At 46.6% G+C, this 23,401-nt stretch overlaps 1 protein-coding gene and 1 long non-coding RNA gene across 5 annotated transcripts in view; both read right to left on the bottom strand.

Moving 5' to 3' along the window:
* The window catches only part of LOC147754483 (uncharacterized), a 38,204-nt gene extending 26,517 nt beyond the window's left edge, over positions 1–11,687 (bottom strand). Inside the window, exon 1 of the long non-coding RNA XR_015316784.1 lies at positions 5,953–11,687. This is a non-coding gene — a long non-coding RNA (uncharacterized LOC147754483). The remainder of the gene's footprint in view (positions 1–5,952) is intronic.
* The window catches only part of LOC111255035 (uncharacterized), a 564,494-nt gene that overhangs the window by 487,100 nt on the left and 53,993 nt on the right, over positions 1–23,401 (bottom strand). The window lies entirely within an intron of this gene.

Raw genomic sequence — 23,401 nt, forward strand, 5'->3', positions numbered from 1 at the left:
GAATTGCCATCACTGCCATAACTGGCCCCTTAAGCCACGAAACGAAAGGCACGGACCTTTTCGGGCACCGTTTTAATGGCCAAATAGTGCTATCAGAAGTAGTAGTTATCCCGTCGAAACAAAGATCGAAGGCTAAACAATTGGTCGACTTTAATTCGTTTGCCCTCGATAAAGGTGGGGGCAGTAAGCGATGAGCGTGCAAATGGACTGAACGACTTCGTCGAGGGAGCTTAAATTAGAATAGACTTGGAACTTCCTCTGCCGGCTAATAGATTTCAAGCGAACGCCATTACTAGCACACGAGAAAAAGCAGAGTAGTAAGTAAAGCAAAGAAAAAGGCTAAGGATATACAGGGAACGGATGCGAAAATAAACGATCCTGACTATCTCCCATCCACCGCACGTTTATTCGAAACGCAGCTTTGTATTTGCGGCTTCGTCAGAGAATATCAGGCAATGCAAGTCCACTCCATTAACTTACATAAATTACAGCAGAATAGAAAACCGAATTATATGTTGTACTAGGCTAAGTTAGGTTACATTTAACTCAGTCTCGCATTATTTCATTATTAGCATCACCTATTTAAGATTGGAAAACGATTGAATAATAAATGGCGGTCAAAAAACTATTGTCACCATCGGCAACTCCGTCACCGCGTTCTCTCTATCTGTAGCTCACTATAAAGCCACATTCGTCCACACCAAGCGCTGCCTGATATTTGGCCAAGGAAATTTGGCCTGTCTTGGCCACATTATTCTCAGGTCCTTCTCCCTAGCTGTCCAACTATATCATCAAAGGACTCATCCTTTCTTATCGCTACGTTCTTTCTCTGTCTCCCTCCGTCGCCTGGTTGTTGGACGAGAGATCAGTTAACTTTAGCCCACTACGCCTATACTCTACCGTCATCACTGTGTGACAGTGTTGTGTACTTATCGTAATGAGTCGCATGGTTACTTGGTATTTGCTTCCATGGACTTGTTCCTACGTTCTCTGCGGCCGCATGTGATGCGCGTGTGGATATCTAGCTGTCTGTACGTGCGTGCGCGCGCGCGCGCGCACGTGCCCACTTGCCCGCCCGTATGTGGTCTTGCTTGCTTTCCCGTCGTCGGCGACTAGTAGTAGGGCTATTACGCTGCCTGATGCTGGCTTCTCGTCAAGCAATTCTTCGCATATCTTTTCCGCGCTCTCCCGCGGCAGCCGCAGCAGCTACTGCTATCTTTTCAAGCAGATATAGCTTGAGAAATAGTAAACATCGGGCGGGGTGGTCTGCAACCGGGTGGTAATAATGCTGTTCCAAAATGTGCTCAGGTATAAACGGCGTACCCAACCGTGCCTAGCCATAGCAGAGCTATATATCGACCTGTCTGTCTGTTTGTCAGCCGTTGCCGGATTGCCATAAGAGCACAAGTCGACGGTGGTATCCCACTGAAAATCAACCACTATTTCTTTTCTGTCTTAGCACCTGTATCTCGAACCTGCCGCCGCGGCAGCTAGAAAAAAGTCACCCCTGGCTTTTCGTTTCAACACCACTAACAGTACGGTCATCATCAGTAGTCGCAGTGGCGGTCGGATAATGGCCACAAGCAAATAGCCAGTAGACACCCGCGGCCGTGCCAGTGACCACGCAGCCTCAAGCGTCCGTAAAGTATAGGCAAAAGTATAAGGAACATAAAAATTGTTGGAAGCACAGGCGTCTGCGCTCAACCAGAACCCTTTGGAGGTTGGTTGCTTGGATCGCTAGCTGGGTATAATTGGAGCCCCATATGCCCTGTACGTAAATGTGCCTATACCGACTTCCCAATAAATGACGAAGTTGTTATTGTTATTACTACTGCAGCTGTTACTGCTGGCTTTGTGGACGTTGTCGTTGCGTCATTAAAACGTCGTTTATAATGACTGCTTAAATGTCAAGATTGTGCAGGAAAACTTCCGAATTCAGTAATAGCGTTGAAGACCACATACCGAGTGGAAGCATTATTTATACGATTCGAAATAATGAGCCGAAGACGATCAGTATCGATCGATGTTAAAATTGGAATCATTCTATCATATTCCCTATTTTCTTCAGGGTTGTTCTTAGAAGCATTTGATTATGTAGTGTGCCGTTAATACTGGTGACGTCGTCGTCGTCGTCGTCGTCGTCGTCTATAGTTCAACTGTTGTATACCTGCGCAAAGACTTCACGTGTTTTCTGTCCCTCTCTGGTGCGGTTGCTCCTCGTCAGAGTTAGAAGTAGTCTGAGGTGTAGCAATGAACTGTACTCACGATAGAAGCGCAAACTTAACCTACCCCCTAATGGGGGTAGAGTTTACCTTTACAGTTAGAAATCATCATTTCTCTTGATAAAATTAGAAATAAATGATGTTGTCCTTTCCGATAGGCATTTCCTGATACTGATAAATGCAGTTTATGCTATAAGCGACGCGAAGCACTTATCGAACCAGCTATCAATAAAAACCGCAAAGTAGGCTACGCTAACGTATAATGATTCATAGCGGTTCTCGGCATCAACGGATGCCCCATAGGATACAATCAGGATGTATGAAACATGAACGCATTACTCCTCATTGACAATTTGATAGAAATGCAACGTAATTCAAAAGAGGATCTCTGTAGCCACGAATCGCAGAAGGCCGCTGTGGCTGTAGCAGTTACAGCAGTGGCTCAGTCTATATAGCAGGTCTACTAACCCAAATAAACTGAAAGGACTAAATCTGATTTAACTTAAACATCCGTTACCATACACAGGCAGTTATCGGATCTACTTAGGAAGTACAATAAGACCAGGGCAAAACAAACAACAACAACAGCTGTTCTGGCGGAAAACGGCCCAACCGTAGTCACAGCCACATAACATTCAATGCAACTATTAGTTCCCATTCGACTACCTTCAAGCAGGCATCGTTTCTACTGTTAAGTAAAAAAAAAATAGGCATACTTTTAAAGCGGCTAACGAAAAGGAATGAAACATTTCCCGCTAATCGTCGTTAAGACGATTCTATCGGTTAACTAAACCTAAACTAATATTCGGAGCTGGCGTCTACAAATTTATGGAAACTATTTGACTAAGCACCAATTATCAGCGATCGAAGTCTGCTTTTCGATATAAACAGTGTCTTAGAATCATGTTTCCAACTTACTTCGTTGCTATGAGAAGGTCATCATGAAGGTATGGTAAACGTGTCAACGGCATATCGGTATGTGATGGATAAGCCTATTAGGTCACGGTTGTGTGTACTAAGCAAGGGTGTCGCAGCGTGATACGCAGCTTTTTGATAATCTGAGTTTGCAGGTAGGCACGTTAGTATCTGTACGCAACAGGATTGTTAATTGGTAGCTATTGGCGTAAGATGGTCGATGCCTACTCTAGTCAGACCATTCCGGATCTACCCTCCTGACATAAACCCCTGTGGGTAGAAGTGATAATGGACTTAGATTTCGTCGATGTTTCATGGACCTTAAGGCTTCTTATCAGATACGGATTCTAGGTCTTGCCAACGTGACAACTGTCGCTGTCATCGCTGCGACAGTACAACAACAGACTATCAAGCAAACCCAAGCTTCCATCTAGCTTCGAGCTCATGTTGCAGTAACTTTTGGGGGTTATCGATCGGAAACAAAATCCGCGTATATACGTAAACGGCTAGCCGTGTTATTTATTTACTACGTGCCTATCGTTGTTGTTGTTGTTAGACACAAATTTAGTTGCTTATAGCAAACCTTGTACGCTTTCGATAATTATGACTGTGCAAATAAGTAGCTCTTGGAGTTCAACGGATGACGGCGATAGTGCCAGCTGTAATCGTAGTACTGAGCACAATCAAGAGACTACTCTTCAATTCAGCCTCTGAAGAGATTCCAAGCTAGGGACGTGAAGGGAACGAGACGTGGCGAGATGCACGAAGGAACGGATCATCTGCTTTTACCTAAGCGTGAATTGGTGACCGACGAGGTCGCATTGTCGCTAGCAGGAGGGCCACATTATAAAGATCGCTGCAAACACACATACAACTTACTAACTCAGCCCCAGTGCGTCCGATTTTAGTGAGTCTTACGACTGATCTATCGGCACTGCTATATAGGGAAGGCAATGACATAATCACTGGCCGAGGCGAACGATTATATTGTCGACAGAGTCATGTACAAAGGTCAATAATGTCTGGTGTCGACATTTTGCGCTTAATTCTGCTAGCAACCAAAGGACAAGAACTCAAGTCTAAAGGTTTTGTCTAACATTTTGCCTGAACGTTTTGTACAAGTAGAGTCGGTGGACTAATAATTAGTCCATCTGGGCAGTTTCAATGTGGTGTGTGTACATTATACTATCTTCGGTGATTCGAGAATCCCAAGTTTCTGATCCGCTTAATAAGAAAGTTCAAGGCTGTGTCGTACGCGTGTCAAGTTTCCTCCAAGCGACAGTTGCAACAGCAACGAACCGCCAGCTACTCGCGTGGCCACTTGTAAATATTAATAGTAGTTGGCCCATTGAATAGAATTTCATTGAAGCCTCTCCTGGGCGTCCGTTTCCAGCTTCTTCCATCTTCTATTAAAAGGAAGAGTAGAAACTTTGTTCTAGCGGTGGCAACAAGGAACAGCAGTAGCGTTAGCCATGGAGCCATCGGTAAATGATTGACGACGATGGAGTGGATTGGCGGACCACGTACTGAACGACTGCCTGATCAAATGTGGAGTAAATGTATGCGTGCCTACCGATCTGCATGATCATATATATGTATATGTCTGTGGGCGAGCGACCCGTAAGCCAGGACGCAGACGACATCCATAAAATTTGGCGTATGTATGTGCGTGCGCACACGCGTGTGTCATATGCGAATCGCCAGCAGGTGGCGACAGCACCTGCTTGTTTTGTCCTATTACGTTCCGTCTGGGCTAACAGTCCGATTCTTAGCTTAGTAGCAGCCGCAAGGATTGAAGCCACTATCTACTTCAGCTACTAGCCCATAGACAGCACTGCTCCAGATTAATGGGTTAGGGAACTCCTTGGTCATAAAATGTAGGTATATATATGTATAGCTAGTATAACTAACATATATTTAACACTCTGTATAGAATACGCATTTTAACGCAGGCGGAGTGAACTGACCCAAACATTTGCCGGAACGGGGTGTCACAGGACGTTGGCAGCGGTGAGCCCAGTCGACGAAGTGAGCCTGTTCCTGCCTGAGATGTCCCTTCATTCGCATGGGCTAAAATCAATTGCAAAACTCTGGATATTATTCATGCGAGTATGGCCAACCCATCTTGTCATGGGAACAAAGTCGAAATGGCTGTTCCATCTATTGTCAAACGTTCTTAACATGACGTTTTAAATCTTTTTCTCTCTTTCACGATGTTCACACAAGAACGACACTGAACCCTGACGGATTGGCAAGTTGAGCGATTCATGGGAGTATCGTTTAACCAATAGCTTTGCCAGTATGGCTTCAGTGCAAAGCAGAACGACTAGCCATTGGATAATGCAGTCAGCGAACGATGATGTTGCACTGCCGGTTGAACACCAAAGTAGCTATGCTGAAGTCACGCACCTTTTGCTAGCTAGAGCCGGTATATATAGCGTCTATCTATCTATCTATCGCTAGTGCGTTCGCTCTCCCATTGATGTAGACTAGATGGCTTCAATTCATATGCCCATGGACTGCGGCCCAGTGGCTCGGGCACCCAACTCTCAGAATTTTTCATGCTGCTTAAATGGAAGTCATTTTGTTTACGTTTATTCTTCTAAAGTTGTGAATTAGGTTGAAAATATCTCTGAAATTGAGTCATAGGAAGACGATTACCAAGTTGGCCGCGCTTCCCGCAACAAATCAGATCATTAAAAAACGTGATAATCGGTCCACTGTCGGAGAATACCGGCCGCAGGGTGGAAATGTACCGACGGTAGATATCCTAGTCGTGAGCAGCAATATGAATTGAATATTGAATGCGACTCACCTAGTCTGTCACTTACTATAGATGAACTTCCTTGAACTTGACAGCTCGAAGTTGCGTGAGGTCAATACGTCTACCTCATAATGGAAAATGCGGCCCGGTCCGGTCAGTCCAAGTGGTAGCATTCCGTTGCATTCGCAGGTTGAACAAATGCGATGATATAGTAAGCTGCTAAAAATATCCATAATCCAGTGTAAAGACAGGGTTGCGGACTTCTTGACCACCAAATTGCTTCCACTCTCTATAGAGCGAAATCGATGTACATCCTTGAAGCGTATACGATATTCCGCTGGCAACTGCTGCTATGACAATGTAACCTCACCTTATGTTTACAGTAATTTCCCTGTTTTATAATATGTATGAGCGGCTAAGAGTCGGCGATGCCGTTTCGAACCATCTCCTCTTACCGGCCGATGCTGGTAACAATATCGTCGTATTGATGTTGCTGCCTGTGACGGTACAAAGAAACCAGCCAACGTGGCGTAGATTTCCGTCACTTCGATATATATTTAGCTTGTTTTGCCTCTCTTGCTTTCGATGTTTCTTTTTCTTCCGCGAGCTCTCTCGCCACCGTCAACGTCACAGTCGTCGGTGTTCGGCAGCTCAGTGAGTGGCCTCGCTAGCGATGGCGGTATTTAATAATAGGGTGATTGCAGTGGCAAGAGCTTCGCAATCCTAATTCTGGCCGGGCTGTTCATGCGTGCGCTGACAACATGGTCACTTGTGGATTCTTTAAATCTATCTCATTTCAGCATTATTTAGTCATGCCGCTGTTGTATTGCTCACGCTTTTCAAATCTACGCCAGTCGGCAGTTAACACAGAAATGGGAGACGGCAACAAACACATACACTTACATACACACAATGAACACAAACACCGACGTCGTTCGCTTGTCAGTTTGACTGCCTGTCGGCCGACTGACACGGTATGTTTACAGCACCGAGACGATGTTTGATGGCAACGTTAGTTCAAGACCTAACCCGTGCTAGGTACAAAACCAAAAAGAAAAACTTTTCATGTTTCTAATTACCCGCCTGTAAGAAGCCAGCCTAGCATATTGTTATAGATTAGTTGTTACTTTTTGCAAATGGGCAGCGTTCTTGCTTTGAAGCCCACGATCGCACCCGCACCCGCGTGAGAAGTGTCCATGCGACAGGGTACCACGATAGAAAATTGACTCTAGCAATTTCTTTGTTTTTTTCTATGAGTTGAATTCGTTTCACGTAGGTTATATATATATATATATATATATATATATATATATATACATATGTACAACTCTAAAAACGTTCAAACCCGACTTTTTCGTGCAGTCCATGTTGCCTTTACCATGGACCAAATGGGTAACGAGAAATTTTACGACGGTTAGTGTACTAACTAAGTTGCTAACAAGCTGTATAGAAAATACAACAGGTGTGTGTTCAATGGACCAGATAAAATCAACTTCAGACCGAATCGATGTAAATTGAGGCAATAACAAGAGGCACACATAAATGTGCCGGGCGAACAGTATCGTAAAGTCGTCTCATCTCTTATCTTATTAGCTCATCTACCGCTTAATTTTGTGCAATAAAGTTCAGTCAGACGCTATTTGATCTACCTATTTTTTATATACAGTGTAACAAGACAGACGGCGGTACGTATTTGCCCTAGTATGAGTGGGCAGACAGCTCTGTCAGTCTTAGCAGCCACTACTGGCCGCCGTATTTCTAGTGGCTGTAATGCCTGAAGTAACAGAAGCCTCGTACTTGCACTAGCCTAATCGACAAGACGGTGTCCTATACTGTGACGGCAATCTTTCTAGAACAGCTGTCGAAAGCAGTAACAGTGGTCAACGAAGGAGACCGCGGCGGCTACTTGCATAGTTGTCTTTTGTCTGTTAAACCACATATGGCGCACTCGACTCAATATCAATAGAGAAACAAAACCTTTGTGCTTGGAACCATTGCTGCTAACTCTACTGCCACCTGAACCACTGCTGCATCAGTTCTGGAGCCCGTAGCGACTCCGTGTCGCGTACCGCCACAGAAAAGCTGCCAGCCTACTCAACTGCAAACTTGAACGTAAAGCGACAACGGCTGTTGATGGAGTTCCTTGCTGCTGTTCCTGTCTGTCTACTAAAACGACAATGACAATGGCCGCGCTTGCAGCAGCGGCGAATAGGAACGAACAAGTTAGAGGACAACTTCAGTCCTAGTGGTAGTAGTAGTAGTAGTAGTTAGTTGTAGCCGTAACATCAGACGTAGACGTAGACGAAGATGTACGTTATAACTTACGAAATACACCGTTACAGTTTTCCGCCGGCTTTGTTCGTGATGTTGTAGTTTCTCATCACTGCATCAGGGTGAACTAGAGAGGCTCTTGACGCAGCGGGTTAGCCTAGAGATGTAGTAGTTTGTTATATGACGGTGGGTATCTAGCGTAAGGTTACACACACTCGTAGGTATATTTAAGGCCTAGTGGGACCTACCAATGTTCATTCGATAACCGCCGCAGCTTTTGCTGGTGGTTTGCACCTAGCCTGCTGTGACGAGGAAAAACTTGAATCCCACCGTACGTAGTATGACCCAAACAGGAACTAGACTGGAACAGCAATCGGAACGTATCGTAATTCAAATAGAGATCACTGTGAAAATTCGTAGCTGACCAGTTCGATGTGACGCGATCCAATCGTCTCACATCGCCGTCTATAAATATTGTGTAATCGCTAGCCTTATCTTAATCTTACAGACGGTCCAATCAAGTGATGTACTCATGCAGCGATGTAACTAGCGAATTTCCGTGCTATCGCCGCCGGCTTGAAAAAAAAATGTCACCGAAATCGAGGTGGCGCGAACAAATCAGTGACAGACCGGCCAAGCATACTTATCACATTATTACATATATCCCCCTAGGGTAATGCGTGTTCATTTAGAGAGCATGTCAGGATACGCCATACGGCTAGGGTGGTGAAGACAAGTGGCAAAGGCCGTATCTGACCGACAGTGCAGGGAACCATATAAAATGAATAGCAAAAAGAATGTGCGAAACAGAAACAGAAACGAAACGGGGTTATAGTAACATTGGTTTGCACTAATTTTTCTGTTGTAGCAACAATAATTACGCTGTGCTTTACAACAGTGTACAACAACATTACGTGTCGCTGCCCTGTTGACTTTCGACGGCTGCTTAACCCGTATCTGACATTAGCATAGGTGAGTTAGCACGCGGGACCAGCACACAAACGAGTGGAATACACTCGCATACCAGGCAGCATTAGCGTCGTTCAAACGAACGCAAGTCGTCTCGTGGTCGTCGTCCTTTCTCAAAGCGCAAATGATCCATTTCAAATGCTTTAAAAACGACGCTGATACTGCTCGTGCTGCTACTGCTGCTGCTGCTGCTGCTGCTGTTGTTGTTGTTATGCGCGTCGATGATGCTACGCCTTGCCTACCCCAACTCGCCCGCTCCCAACCTGCCTACCGTTGACTCCATAGCTTCTGTTTCACTCCATCCTCTTCTGGGCATCGGTGAGCACGACCGGCTTGCGACAGTGCTCAAAAACAGGATGAAAGATAGCGGCTGTCGCCAGCATTGCCGTTTCCTTTTTAGTTTTTCTCGTCGACGTCGTTTTCTTAGGCGTCCACCGGATACCACCGTCCTCCACTCGATAGAAGGGCTATAAAGACGGTAGAAAGCAAACAGGTATTGCCGTTGTAGCAGCAGCGTAGTCGCCAGATGATGCCGTGGCGACGGCCGCTGGTACGCTACCATACTATGATTACTTCTATTTCTCTCACTGCAATAGATTTCACAGCGGCAGCAGTGAGCAGAGTCAGCGGCGTGCTTTTGCTCACGTGGACTAGCTGCTTTCGAGGTAGCTAATTCGTTCACTGGTTCGTTCGCGCACCGTGCTCCTGCCTCTGACTCTATTGCCGAGTGTTGTATCGTGTACTCCTAGTGCCGAGCTGCTGCTGCGCGTGCCACTATTGCCGCCACAACCGCCGCAGCTGTCGCCGCCGCCGTTGTCGTGGCGTCGGGCGTCGATCGGACCAGACAGCGCGGCGGCTACCAACGTCGGCAGGCAGCGTTACTGCTAGCGGCGGCGGCGGCGGCAGGAATGCCAACGTTACCTCGCTCGTGTGCCGGCTGAGAGCAACGGACGGTGGGGCAGCCACTGATGCGGTTGACACAGATGCTGACGCAAACGCAAAAGCTGACTTACCGCCGCCAACAACAGCAGCAGCAGCAGCAACAACGACCTTATGGCAGTGGCCGGAGGCCAGAGGCCAGACGCCGCAGCCATGGCAAGACTTCGTGCCAAGGAATGCCACCGAGACACGGCTACTTGTACCGTTCGTTGCCCAGTGAATATCGCTGTATATCGCTTAAGTAGCTAAAGGCGTCATGAGGCACTACAACGGTGAAGACGACGACCACTGGCCACAGGAACACACATCGGTGTACCACTTGTACATAAGTACTGAATAAAACGAAACGATACGTCTATAGATTATGGATATTGTATATCGACGGGTGTTTTCGCGCGGAGTTTCGCTAAGATACAGTCGTCTGATGACGCATTGTTTTCTACCTAGCACATACACCGTGCAGTGCTCTGCATGAGAATGTATATGCAAGATGCAGCAAAAATTCTTAGATAACTTATTACAAGTAGAGTACCATGCATACTAAACAATTATGCTAACTATAGTTTAGTTGGAAATGATTCGAAAGTGTTGACGATAGAGAAAGATGTTGAGTTCAAAAGGAAAGCGAACAGACGCGAAACTGCGCAGCTACTGCTTGCGGCGGTCCGAAAAGATCATTTGAATAGTCCTTGGGTACCCTATTGGTAGACTAGGCGTTTACCAGCTGGCAATGTCGCATAGCACTTCTGTGTATCAAATATACGGCAATAGAGTTTTGTCTGCAACGGGCAGATGGTCAAAACCCGCAGAGCAGCAACGAGCTTTTCTAGCTTACGTGATACGATGCAAGGAGATGATGCGCCGTGGATATCTTTGAAGTCTGTCAGCTTACACCGAATTGTGGCTTCTACCTGCCAGATGATGCCGATGACTAGTCCACGTAGAATTAAAATCGGAGTTGTTCAATTTCTACTACGTGCCCAGACGATCCTCAACAGTTTTGCGCCAAAAGTACCTCGACTTTCGACGTCTCGAACGCAACCCGTTCGATGACTGTTTGAAATGGACTCCCGAAAACATAAAAGACACGATGCCAAAAATAATTAGAAGTGCAAAAGCGGGCATGGGCATGGGGATGGCGGCGGCGGCGGCGGCGGCGGCGGCGGCAGCAGCGGCGGCGGCGACAGAAGGCCCCTTCCTTTCTCTGTTTCCCAATAAGCACCGTAACAAATAGCTCATTTTAATTGATAAATAGGGCCGACCTACTACATATACACTATTTGTACATTTACACACAGTCGGTGAGTTCAATTTTAAAGACACATGTGTACGTGTAACATGAAAATGAACAAATAATCCGAACATTAGAGCGGGCTATAACATTCATATTGTTTGAAGTCAGCTCGGAAATCGCGTTACAGTTTCGGCTCAGCTATTGCGCGCTCGATACACGTTATCGTACTCTGAACACATCTAACCTCTCCTCTGTAATGGCACTCAAATTTTCCATTAACTCCGATGACTGTGATCAAATCATATTGATCAGCCTAGTGGCAAAAGTTAGAAAAGCAATTGCCACAGTTAAATCGGAAGGGCAATATAAATCAAAACGCGCCATACCGACATTGTTGGATGCCTAGACAGTGCGTGTGTGGATATTGTTGCTTCGTCGGCCCCACAGGTCGCTGCCTCCACAGCCGTCGCAAGCTTGTCCGTCATTAGTGAACGAATGAGTTTGCCCGCCGCCTTACTTGTCGTCGTCGTTGGTGCTGGTACCGTCGTCGTTTATAATGTCTTATTGTTACAGCCCGAGGCGCCCGGTGTCCTGCCACTCCGTCAGCGGAGCGCTCCCATCCATTGCCTTTATTTTGGCTTCGCCTCTCAGTGTACCTCTTCGCTATGTAGAGCTTCCAGAGAAGCTCGACGACTTGCCTGCGGATAACTCATAAACGTCAGCAGTGCGGATTGCAGACGGCGCACACCAACCAAGTAAAGAGTAGAAGCAAGCAATGACAAAATCAAATAGTAACGACACTGCAGATATAAGCGAGCAAAGGGAAAACGCCCGTCAGAAAAACGAACAAAATGCAGAGTCTTATGAGTCAATTTACCTGACTTATACCAATTTAGGCTACGAAAAAGGAAGCGAGAGAGTGGCAAAGGAGGGGCGGCGGCGGAGGGGGGAGGGGGTACGAAGGACACGGAGAAGACACAGTCAATCCTTTAGAGGACTTGATACGTCAAGCTAGCTTCCGCACTATCCCGCATTTCTTACTTGGTTAATGCCGACAGTCAGAAAGCACTCTCCCGCCTCTGTGTCAGCAACGACAGTCGAAGTGAACCGTCCCGCAAAGCTTCCAGTAACAGCAGAAGCATCAGGAAAAACTACAGCTGTCACAATCCGTAGCAGCAGCAGCAGCAGCAGCAGCGGCAGCGGCGGCGGTACTTGTCATAATAGCATTAATGACGGGGCTAGAAGCCACGCGGCCACCGCCCTTGTAAAGGCAATGGGTCGTAGTTTTCGTAGGAAAAAGCGATCTCGTCACCATCTGCTCAAGCTATAGCTCAACTATACACTAGAGCTTCGATGCTTCCCAGTAGCGAGTTGAATGAACAGAAGGAAGGTTTGCGTTTTTCTTCTCTACCCACTGCTACTACTCCAGCGGGAAGCACCACTACTAGAAACACGACATCCGGTCAGAACCACAACCACGACCATAACGAGTACGACTGCGCTAATAGAAACTCTAGAAAAGCGTCGTGTACAGGGAGCAGCGGCGGAGGCGGTGCCGGAAGCGGCAATAATGGCGTTGAACAGCGAGCACCAATTGCAGCAACACCTGATATTCAACATATATATATATATCTTAAGCAGAACAGTTTAGTTTTATCGTTGGCTGGCAGGACCGAGTCTATATAGCCGTAAACGGATATTTATTCGTATACTCAAACCATAATTAATGGTCTATAACAACTCGGCCGCGCTTAGCCGGCGGGATAGCGTCCTCGTACAGCCGACAGCCGACAGCCCCTAGCGCTCGGTGGGTCCAACATTCACGTTGCGCTATCCAGATCTCTTCACGATCTTTTCGTGCGCCTGCCGAACGGGATTCTACTGTTACCAAATCCGACTAACAGGTCGGATAGCTTGTTATTGTGGCATATGTTGGGCTGTAACTAATCGTCTCATCTATTACCATTTAGCCGGACAGCTGCCGTCAAAAACCAACGATTTGACCCCTTCAGCCCGCTGAAGGCTTAATCTCACAAAGCGGCAGTCTATATTATCTATATTCCCTTGAATCCCACCCCTGCCACCATATCAACGAGGACTACCTGGGCTTTGTCGTGTGCTGACAACAATGAGTATTCACTTCACAGCCATTCAATCTGCGCGTACCTAGCCGCAAACGTATGTCTGTTTGCACGTTTAAAATATCGTATTTGAACTGTACAATATATATATATATATATATATGATATGCACACACATATATCTGAGTTATTATCGTTCCGAGGAGATGTGAATTGAAATCGCGCGGCGCGCGTCACTAGGTGGCGCGTGTGTGCAGGCGCCTCAAAAAGAGGCGGAAACGGCAGAGAAGCAGGATCGATGACAGTAGCGCCAGGCGCGAAGAATGAAAAAGTACCGTTCATAATCTGGCGTCTACGAATCGGTTCCTGCCGACGCCGCAAAGAGTTAGCGTATAATAGCTCGCTTGCTTTCGTTCATCGTTCTTCTCTTCCTTCTCGTTCAAGCATTCGTTTTGACCAACGAAGCCATGAACAAGCAAGCAAGCAAGCGACTATGGAAGAGGCAGACGAACGGTCAGTTGGTGGGTCGACCAAATTGAGGTGTTTTTCATCGTCTTCGTCTGCTTGTGCTGCCACCCCGTTGCTTCTTAGAATATCAATTATATGCTGGCCTCCGTCGAGCGCCACCGCTGCTGTTGTCGAGGCCCACGTATCAGTACGGCACACACTGCCGCTGCTGCTGCTGCTGCTGCTGTCGGCGTCATATGAAACCCAGCAACTAATTGTGACGACGGCAACTAAGCCGCAATTGATGTTATGATGCTTCTGGAAAACTTTATCGCGCGCGCCACGGAGAGGAAGAGATAGGGCAGAGAGACGGTGAGAAAGCGAATTTATTTCCCGGCATGTGACGCGGCACCAACGGCCGCAGCCGTAACACTAGACCAGCTCGCATCGTTTTGGCCAACGATTATAATGGTGCAATCGTTATTGTTATACTAATACTTGTGATGCAATGTCGGAGTTTCAAGTTTTACGCTTTTCCTATTGCTACTATCAGTAATGTGTTTCTTAGTGGCCCGTATAGACATGCGCTTATGTTTCGCTTATGACTTGTGGTTGAAAAATGGTGCCGATTCGACATAGGCATAGCGAATGAGTTCGGACATGCGTGCGACGGGGGGACAGGTTAACCCAGGAATCTTCCCTGTTCTTCCGCGGCACGAACATTCAATATAGCAATTGTGGCAGCTACATCGTGGCTGTATCGTACAACATACGCAGATGCGGATCTACGCTAGCACGTCCGCGTACTTCTGCATACAATCTAGGCTACGAAGGGTCGTGTGATGCATGTAACAGTTAATACACTGCCACTATAACTAGGAGTAGTACTACTGTTTCGGCTCGGAAAGAGCCTCGCCATAGCGATGCCAAGAGGTACTTCGGCCGATATCGTTCGTTGTTGCTAGCTACAGCTGCCGGCAGCGTCTATGTACACTGACCACGGTTGGCGTTGCAAGATGGTAGATTAACTCGAGTCGGGTGGACAAGGCAGACCGGCAGACTTGCGTAGCTATTCTGAAATGGAGCTATTAAAACAACGACGACGGCAACGATGACTGCTCTTCATCTCTTTTCCCCGCTGGGAAGGCCGGAGACAGACGATGCGCGATGGGAGATGCGAGAGTTCGAGTTCACCAAAGTGCTAGAAGTCCTCCCAAGAACGGTAGCTATATTACCAGCAACAACGACAACAACTGCCGCGCTCCGTCGATATTACCGCTATCTCTATGGCAGCTAAAACTGATTGTCGATCAAATAACGTTTGCTAATGACACACGAGCGACTGCTGTAGAGAAATGAGTGGCTGGCGCTGACGATACGGAAAGTGGCAGAAGCAGCGACAACGAAAAAACAACGGCAGTAGAAATCGCATACGAACGGCCGTTGTATCATCAAGTTCACGGATTGACGTCGATGAAGCGCGTTAGAAGTTACCTCCTGCCTCCCTTATAGATGCAAACCCATGGTGATGACAGAAGTGGCGAAATGCTCCGAAATCGAGAAGGGAAATTCACAAGAGGACAAAAGCATCCACAGCCTCAGCACTTATACAACTCTCCGGTGCCAAAACTCTACAGGCCGTGCAGCTATGATAAAAGTGCTGCTGCTATCTTTTAAAGTCTGTTCCTTAATTATAGCGCCGCGTAGGTTTTCGTTCCTTGTTGTCGTCCTTGACATCGCTTTCGTCGACGGCGACAGCGACGGCGACGGCGGCGGCGGCGGCGGCGGCGGCGGCGGCGGCGACGATAAGAAGCAACCAGCGTAAATCGATTAAGATCGGGGATAAGGCCAGTATAAGCACAGGCAGCCACGGCTGATGGCTTCGCTCTTGTGATGCTGCCGTTTTGGCTACCGAGTTTCCAATCTCCTGACCAATCCCCGTTGCAGCCGCAGTTACAACGACAACAATATGGGAAGCGAGAACTTTTGAACTCGCTCCGTTTTAGCCTAGACGGCCCCGCAAGGATGTTGGAAACAAAATATGAAACAGAAGCGAACGTCGCTGCTTTTGGCGGTGTTGTTGCTCCGTGAAGCGGAAACTGAACGAAAAAAGACGCCGAAATGACGTGACGATGCGCAAGTACGTGGCAGTGCGTGTCGTGTAAAAAACGTCTGCCGACCGATACAAACTTAGGTGACAAAAGTGGCGAGCGAATAAAGGTAAGAGACATCAAAGGAGAGCAAAGCAGAGAGAGAGAGAGAGAGAGAGAGAAGGGCATAGGTAGTTATTGCTATTATTGTTATAATTATTGCAAATGCTATGAAAGTTTTGCAAAGCGATCAAGTTTTATCCAACATTGTTCTTCACTTATACCGAGAACTCATCTTCATTCGTTCCAGCTACTGGCATCACGCTTACCTGAAACACGCAAATCATATGAATGTTACGATTACGTATCGAACGCCTAATTAAATAGAATTAACTACCGTGCATAGATTCACATATCATACTGTAAGCATAACCGGGTGGGCATCCTTCTCGTTCCCTCTGCCATTTGCTAGATAACAGGAAACTTATAATAAAAATGACGGTGGCCGTGGTTATAGTGAACGTCCCCTCGAATGATAGATTGTATTTTTATTGTTTACATAAGATGATCGACGTTTATTATTTGTATTTACTGTGAAGATTAGTTAGAGACTATGTTTTACAGCTGCTGCCGGCCCTTTTCGCTGCCTGTGGACATCGATCAATTTTTCCTCAACCTTCTGTTTATCCGCTGGATGAATATAGAAGAGGCAACAAACCCGTGCATCTGTGAATAGCAGTGGCAGATTCACTGAGCAGAGCAAGTGGCTAAATGAGTACAACCAGACTAACATATCTGATACCTTGATCGTGCTATATTACTTCGGCTGTCTTACTGTTGGCATCTTCTGGGGAAGCTGCTACTGGTCACCACCGGCCGACGCCGGGGCCGTCACGAGTCCAACAGATTAAGCTGAATTCTTTTTGTCGTTATTTTACAAAAAGTCTTCATACTTGGAATGCGCTGTATTATATATATATATATCTGTGTCTTCTGCCTATCGTGATTATATTATTTTAGATTCTAGATGTCTGGCCGCTCTTTGCGTTAATAACAGCAGGTGCCTACCGCTGTGATTGTGAAGAACGTGTGTCCGATATGAGTTGTGAAATGAAAGACTACGCGTCTTTTTGTCTGATCCAAGTAGTCTTTTGCTCCGGTGAAGCCAACAACTTCAACCTCGACGAATTCGACTTCTGCATCCTACCATTGTCCGCCATCTCTCGTTTTCATTCTAGAGAAACCTAGGAGAAGGGGCTTAGGAGAGCTGTGGCAGATATTAGCATACGCAGAGCTGCTCCGCAAGATAACTGACGACAACAGAACGACAAGTGTTCATTTGGTAACCAAACAGCGTTCTTTTATCATATGTCCTACGAATCCAGTCTTATAACAATCAGAAAGCGACAACCTTTCCCCTAAACAACGCTTACTACGGCGAGCGACTGACATCGCCGCTAAAATCGCTAATAGGCAACACCACTTTGTTAAACAACAAATAAGAGAATATCTGTTGTGCTTATGTTTATGTCCAATACGTTATCCGGCATTGATGCTAACGTCAATATTCCAATATATAGCAACAATGAATTTATAATGAATGTATATATATATATATACGTACGCGCTACGACACTGTGGTAACATTTACGTCTGTTGTTGTGCTGCACATAATAAAACTCTACGTGTTGTTACTGCTGTTATTTCCCTCTTATTCTACTGCGGCATTGTATTTTCGTTATACGAATGAATCCGCAGTCTAATGCTCAGAAAGTGATAATGAGCCGTCACACGCTTTTGGCAAGATGAGCCAAAAAAGTGCTTTAGCCGACAAGAGATACCGCCGTCCCGTGCGCATATCCAGGTTAGCATAGTAGGTAAACGTCTGCCTCGGCGTTTCCCGTCATTATTGTCGTTAGGGGAGTTGCCGTTCCTGCTTCGACTGCGAGAGCGCTGTGGACAAGCGGTAGAGCAAAACAACGCGAGGCTGGTCAGCGCCCGTGAAGGCAGCTATGATTGACGAGCCATACGGCTGTCATTTCCTCAGTAAGTGACTAGGTGAGGCTCAGGCACAATCTCACTACCAGCTGGAGCAGCCTAAGTCAACTCACTATCAGATCAGCTTAGCTTCGCCGCGTTGCCCAAAAACAAGTAGCGACCTCTACTGCTGACGCTGTAACCAATTCTGGGGGGCACCGCAAAAACAAAAATTATAGTATGAGGTCAGCCAGCAGCGAGCAAACGACTAAATTGACTTGGCCTTTGTTTGTAGCCTTGGAACACAGGACCTACAACGGTAGACAGAAGGCTAGGTGGGTAGGTACACGCATTGATGCTTTCCAACAGCAGCAGCAACGAAGACGAGGACCACATCAGTGGCGGATGCAAATTATAACAACAATAACAGCTATCACGATGAATGCTCAGTGAAAGCCTCCGTTCTGCCGCCGTCAGCAACACTGCGTAGCGTCTACAATGAAGCTTGTCCTAATTGTTGTTGTTATCCGCCGTACGATTCAGACGTGCATAGATGGCTTTGTTGCAGCACTCGAAGAATGCCGGAGAAACTATTACCTCGTCCGCCCATGACGCTACTGCAGCCAGTGATGTTGGCCGGTGACGCCGTCGTTTTGTTCGGTCGTCTCAGTTGTAGCCGTCCACCGCATTCGGGAACACCGGCCACCACGGACTTCGACGCTAGCGATTATGAGTCAGCCAAAAGGGCAAGCACGGGCACGCGGAAACTCGCCAGAATTTCCCTCAGCGACGGCTGTTTGTAGGTGGACAAGACGCCAAGGCCCATGCCCTTGGGGCAACGGTGACGATTAATGACATCAGCGTTTCAAGCGCAAACGTTGCCGCATAGGACAGAGGAAAATAAGAGAGAGAGAGAGAGTGGGATAACGACTGGAACAGGAAAAATAACAACAGCTACCAGAGTAACAGCAGCGCACAAAGCCAAATTGATCCAAAGAAACAGCCAACTGGTAACACTGCGCTGCCCAGTATCGGGTTTACTATGATAATGGTTTATAAACTGTCTTATAGTTACTGCACTGACTATATATGTATTACAGGAAAAAAAGGTATAACCGTCCACCGCACCACCGTCCTGGACTGTGGAAAATTTTCCTTTCTATTTCTACGTTACATCTGTCATAGAGCTCGTACCGATGACATCGATTTAAATAGGCAAAGAAAATGTCCAAATTTGTCAAACGTTCCCTTATTTTTCACAGTAACTTTTTGTATGTAGTCGTTGAAGCGAGTAAAGTGTTTGCCGAGAAGAGTTACAGGAAGACCTACAATCCTTCCAGTATTTAATGCACGTTACGTTGAAGCCATTAGGAAGTATCCCGTCGTGCTCGAAAGGTTTCTAGCCAATCGATTGGCTTCGTCAGTTGATGTAGCGTTTTAACGGCTCAAATGAGTCCACATAAACCATTCCAAAAGGCAATGCGCCTATTCTTGTGGATGAAGAATGTTTGATGATGGACATGACTGCTAGTCGAACTGGTTGACGGTTGTATGACCTCTAGAAAAGAGTCAGGACTGGAGAGAGGCCAGGTACATGAGGTTGGCTAGTGATAGGCTTGGCAACCTGAGTTATTCATTTATCTTCCTGCTCATTGCTGCGACACTTAGGCAACGAGCCTAGACTGCGTTCGAGCGTAGATTCCTTAATAGATCCGCCTAGTAAACTGACTGACTGGCTGATATGTCTGATAAAAACATTTTGTCAGTAGAGTTGTCGCTCGCTTTGTGCGTGCGATATTCGCTTTGTTTTGGTCATGAAATGAAAAAAGAACCCCTGTGGACAACGAGCATTGGGTTCGCACGAGCGCTGACGTGGCTCATGTGTAGTCAGCCACCGAACACTGCTTCTGCTGGCCCACACATGGTTGCTTCTTGCTTTCATTCGTCAGTAGTCGTCCCTCTGTCTGTTCGTTTATATGAAAAAAAAAAAAAAAAGTCTTCTTCCTTCGCTTTTTGACGCACATCGTTCAAGTCAGTTTCAGGCCCGACTTTATCGAGTTTGATACTGGCGTCACCAGTCAACAGCAGTCAGCAGTATTCCATTACCACAGTTTGGTTCTGCTAAGCAGTCTTAGGCTTATTTAGTATCTACCTCTACGAGTAGGCATTAACTAACACTAATGGCAATGACTAGCTTCCGCTGTTACGAGGCGCCGCCGACGCTATTGCCACTACAATTTCGCCATTTCTACTCGTCTTCGAGACAACGATGAACAATTATAGTCGCCATGGTCGGCCGCCTCGATATGGAGGTGGCAGGGCACCGCATCTTCGCTGCCATTGCTATTATTCCAGCTGCTGTTGCTGACGCTGGCGTCAGGCCGACCGACCGACCGACCGACCGACTGACCGCCCACCCGCCCGCCCGCCCGCCTGCTCAACTGCAACCTGTCGGTCATCAAAAATGCACAAAGCCATAAAAGCAACGGCACTCACTCATTAATTCAACTATGCGCGCATATGCACATTCAGAACTACTCAAAAGTTTGGAAACAGCGACACCGGCAGCAGTGGTAACAGCGATGAATACAGCGCCTTCCTAGGCTCGCACAACTAGGTAGAGGAAGGAAAGGTTACAAGAAAATTTCGCCCAAAGTCATAGCATTAATTTGGTTTCGTATGGATAGCAACAACGTCTGATCCTCGCTAAGTGTTTAGCTATTTTTTTCTCGAGAACTTTCCCTCTGACTATTGCGCTTGGTTTTTTTTTATCGAGTGACACTAAGGCAGATTACGCCACAGCAGCATTCAATGGCTACATTAACAATGCCAATAGCGGTAACAAGGCGGCCTGCAAAGCGACGTGACCTTCTTGATCCGGTTGCATATTTCCAGACACAGGATTGTTCGCTAGCAAACTTGGCGTCCTACGGAGACTAGCCCTCAGAACTGCTTAAGGGGACAGAATCTGTAGCCATGTTGAAATGCGCCAACAATGACCACGGCCGTAATTGTACCTATAATGGCCATTGTTGCACTCGCTACCGGTCTTGCTTTGAATGATATCAACAGTTTGGAGCCATCTTGAGCGAATGGCTAGGCAGCGACGTCAGACGGAGGGGCGCGCATCGCTTACCAAGAGTCCATACCTTGTACGAATACAAGACGCGTAAACGCTTCGTTAGGTGACTGCAGTACTATAGGTATGTGAATGGCATCACTGAATTAGGGATCGATTTTTATGTGACCATTTCAAATCAATCTTGCATTTTTACTAGCGTTTCTCCGCAATACTACATTGTGCGTAGCGTAGCACAACATTGAATATGCTATCTTCTATAGTGTCGTTAGCTCTGTCCGCCTTTGCTCATATACGTCGTCAGACCTCCCTTAAACATAAAGCCCTATGAGTACAGGCTCGTCGAATCAATGGACTGTTTATTGGGGTCGAGCTCTTTTACATGCGGTACCAAAGCAAGTCCCGGCTCGCTGTACGTGGCCTCGTTTTTTCTTATTCTGTCTTTTTATTTCGCCGCGCTGCTGTATCTCTCTGTGCGGCGTACGTGTGTGTGCCTGTCGGCAAATGCATCACTGTCGCACCGCGCGTCGATCCATGTGTTACACTTCCGTATGTGGTGCCTGTGGACGTCGGACTATTGATTCGTGCTCGTGGACGACGGGCGAACGAAGGCCGACAATTGTCGTCTCTCCTTGTCCAATTCTTTTCGCCGTTGTCCTCATCGTCGTCAGTCGTTTCGTCTACATCTCAACAAATTATTTTAATTTTACTTATAGTAACAGCAACAACAACAACGACGACGACGACGACGACGACGACGATCATGCGGGTAAATTCGAGGGTTCAGGATTGGCCTGTTGCTCTCGCTAGGAACAAAACGTCACCACCGACACTGGCGCCGCTTTTACGGTTGTTACTATCGCAGGTGACGCTTGATGGGTTTAATAGAACGTAATCATTTTCAGGGGCAGAAGCAGTAGCGGCTACTGCCACAGCCGCTATAGATTAATAATGATAATTACAAAATGATGCAATATCAGCAGGCAGCAGGAGCAGTCCGCATCGGGAAGAACATCGATTTGCTGTTGTGTATCCAGCTTTTCGCCGTCCGTTGTTCGAATTACTTCGCTGATCGTCGTCCTGTTGGGCCACTTTCTGTCTAATTGTCTGGTTGACATCCGTCCGGCCTTTACTTAATCGTTTCGAGAACTAAAAGCTTTTTCTGTTTCGTTCGGTCGTTCAAGGTACCGGAAAGCAAGATTCAAGAAGATAACAGATTCGAAGTGAATGTTGTTTTAAACTGATAGATCTTGCTGAAATGAGAATTGCAGATGGAAGGAAGAGAACACTTAGGATGGAACCGCGCGCCAGTTATGATATTGTACCATATTTATTATGCCAGTGGGCAACGCGATTAGTCGCGATCATGCTCGATGCAGTGTTGTCAACGTCATTGGTCGAAGGGGCAGTGGCACTATTCTGATGTGATCGGCGTTTCTTGCCGATTGGTGATCGGTCGATCTTTTTTCGTTGCCCATGTGGACAATTTGTGTATATTGTTAAATAATGAATCTGGTTTATTTAGCTCACAGTCAGTAGAAGTAACGAACCGAACGAAATTAGTGGAAATCGTAATCGTCCGTCCGTCCGTCCGTCTGACATGATCGGTCAAATGCCCCCTCAAAAAATAAGCAGACGAAGCGGTTCAGAAGGGAAAGCTTCCGCAAATTATAGTAATTATTATTGACTGGGAGATTTGTTGGCTGGCTGACGAAGCGGTAATGATAGTTTCTTTATTGTTGCGAGAAGAGACTTAGTACTATCTGCATTTGTCGACAGGCATGCTAATGTGGAGCGCTGTCGATAACTGAGACATTGAAGGTTGAATGAGTGGTGAGCCTTTTGGACCTATTTCGTCGAACGCCGTAAAGCGTAAGCCGAATCGTTGGTCCCTTATTGCGTGTTGATGAGGACCATTATCAGACTATTGTTATTACTGCGTAGTACAGTTACTAGAAGCACTAACGTAAGTAAGACAAACAGAGTCTGTTTGACGTTGCGTACGTCGATTATGTGGCAATACGCAAACTATGGATCTTTGGCCCGCGAACGAATTATAATCATATCCCAATGTGAAAAGGATTTCATCGTCACCGGGGGAATGCTTTGATTACTATATTAGGCTATGCCGTCGGGTTACGTTTTCCGAGTCATGCCCAGGCTGATCGTCGCAATTTATCACAGTTCGCCAATTGGTTGTTGTTTTTTGCCGGCAGCAGCCTTGTAAAGATCACGTCAAAAGTTACACTCACTTTTAGTGCCCAGTTTCTGCACTGCAGTTCACCTTTCGTCCGAGTAAATAACCCGAAATACACATCACCATAATTGGGTCGGTTGGCAACAAATGTACGTTGCATGTTTGCCTTAGTGGCATGGTTGCATATGAAACAACATTCGTGTGTCCATTTCGCTG

This window comes from Varroa destructor, unplaced genomic scaffold (assembly GCF_002443255.2).
Source record: "Varroa destructor unplaced genomic scaffold, Vdes_3.0 BEIS01000007.1, whole genome shotgun sequence".
Taxonomy (NCBI): domain Eukaryota; kingdom Metazoa; phylum Arthropoda; class Arachnida; order Mesostigmata; family Varroidae; genus Varroa; species Varroa destructor.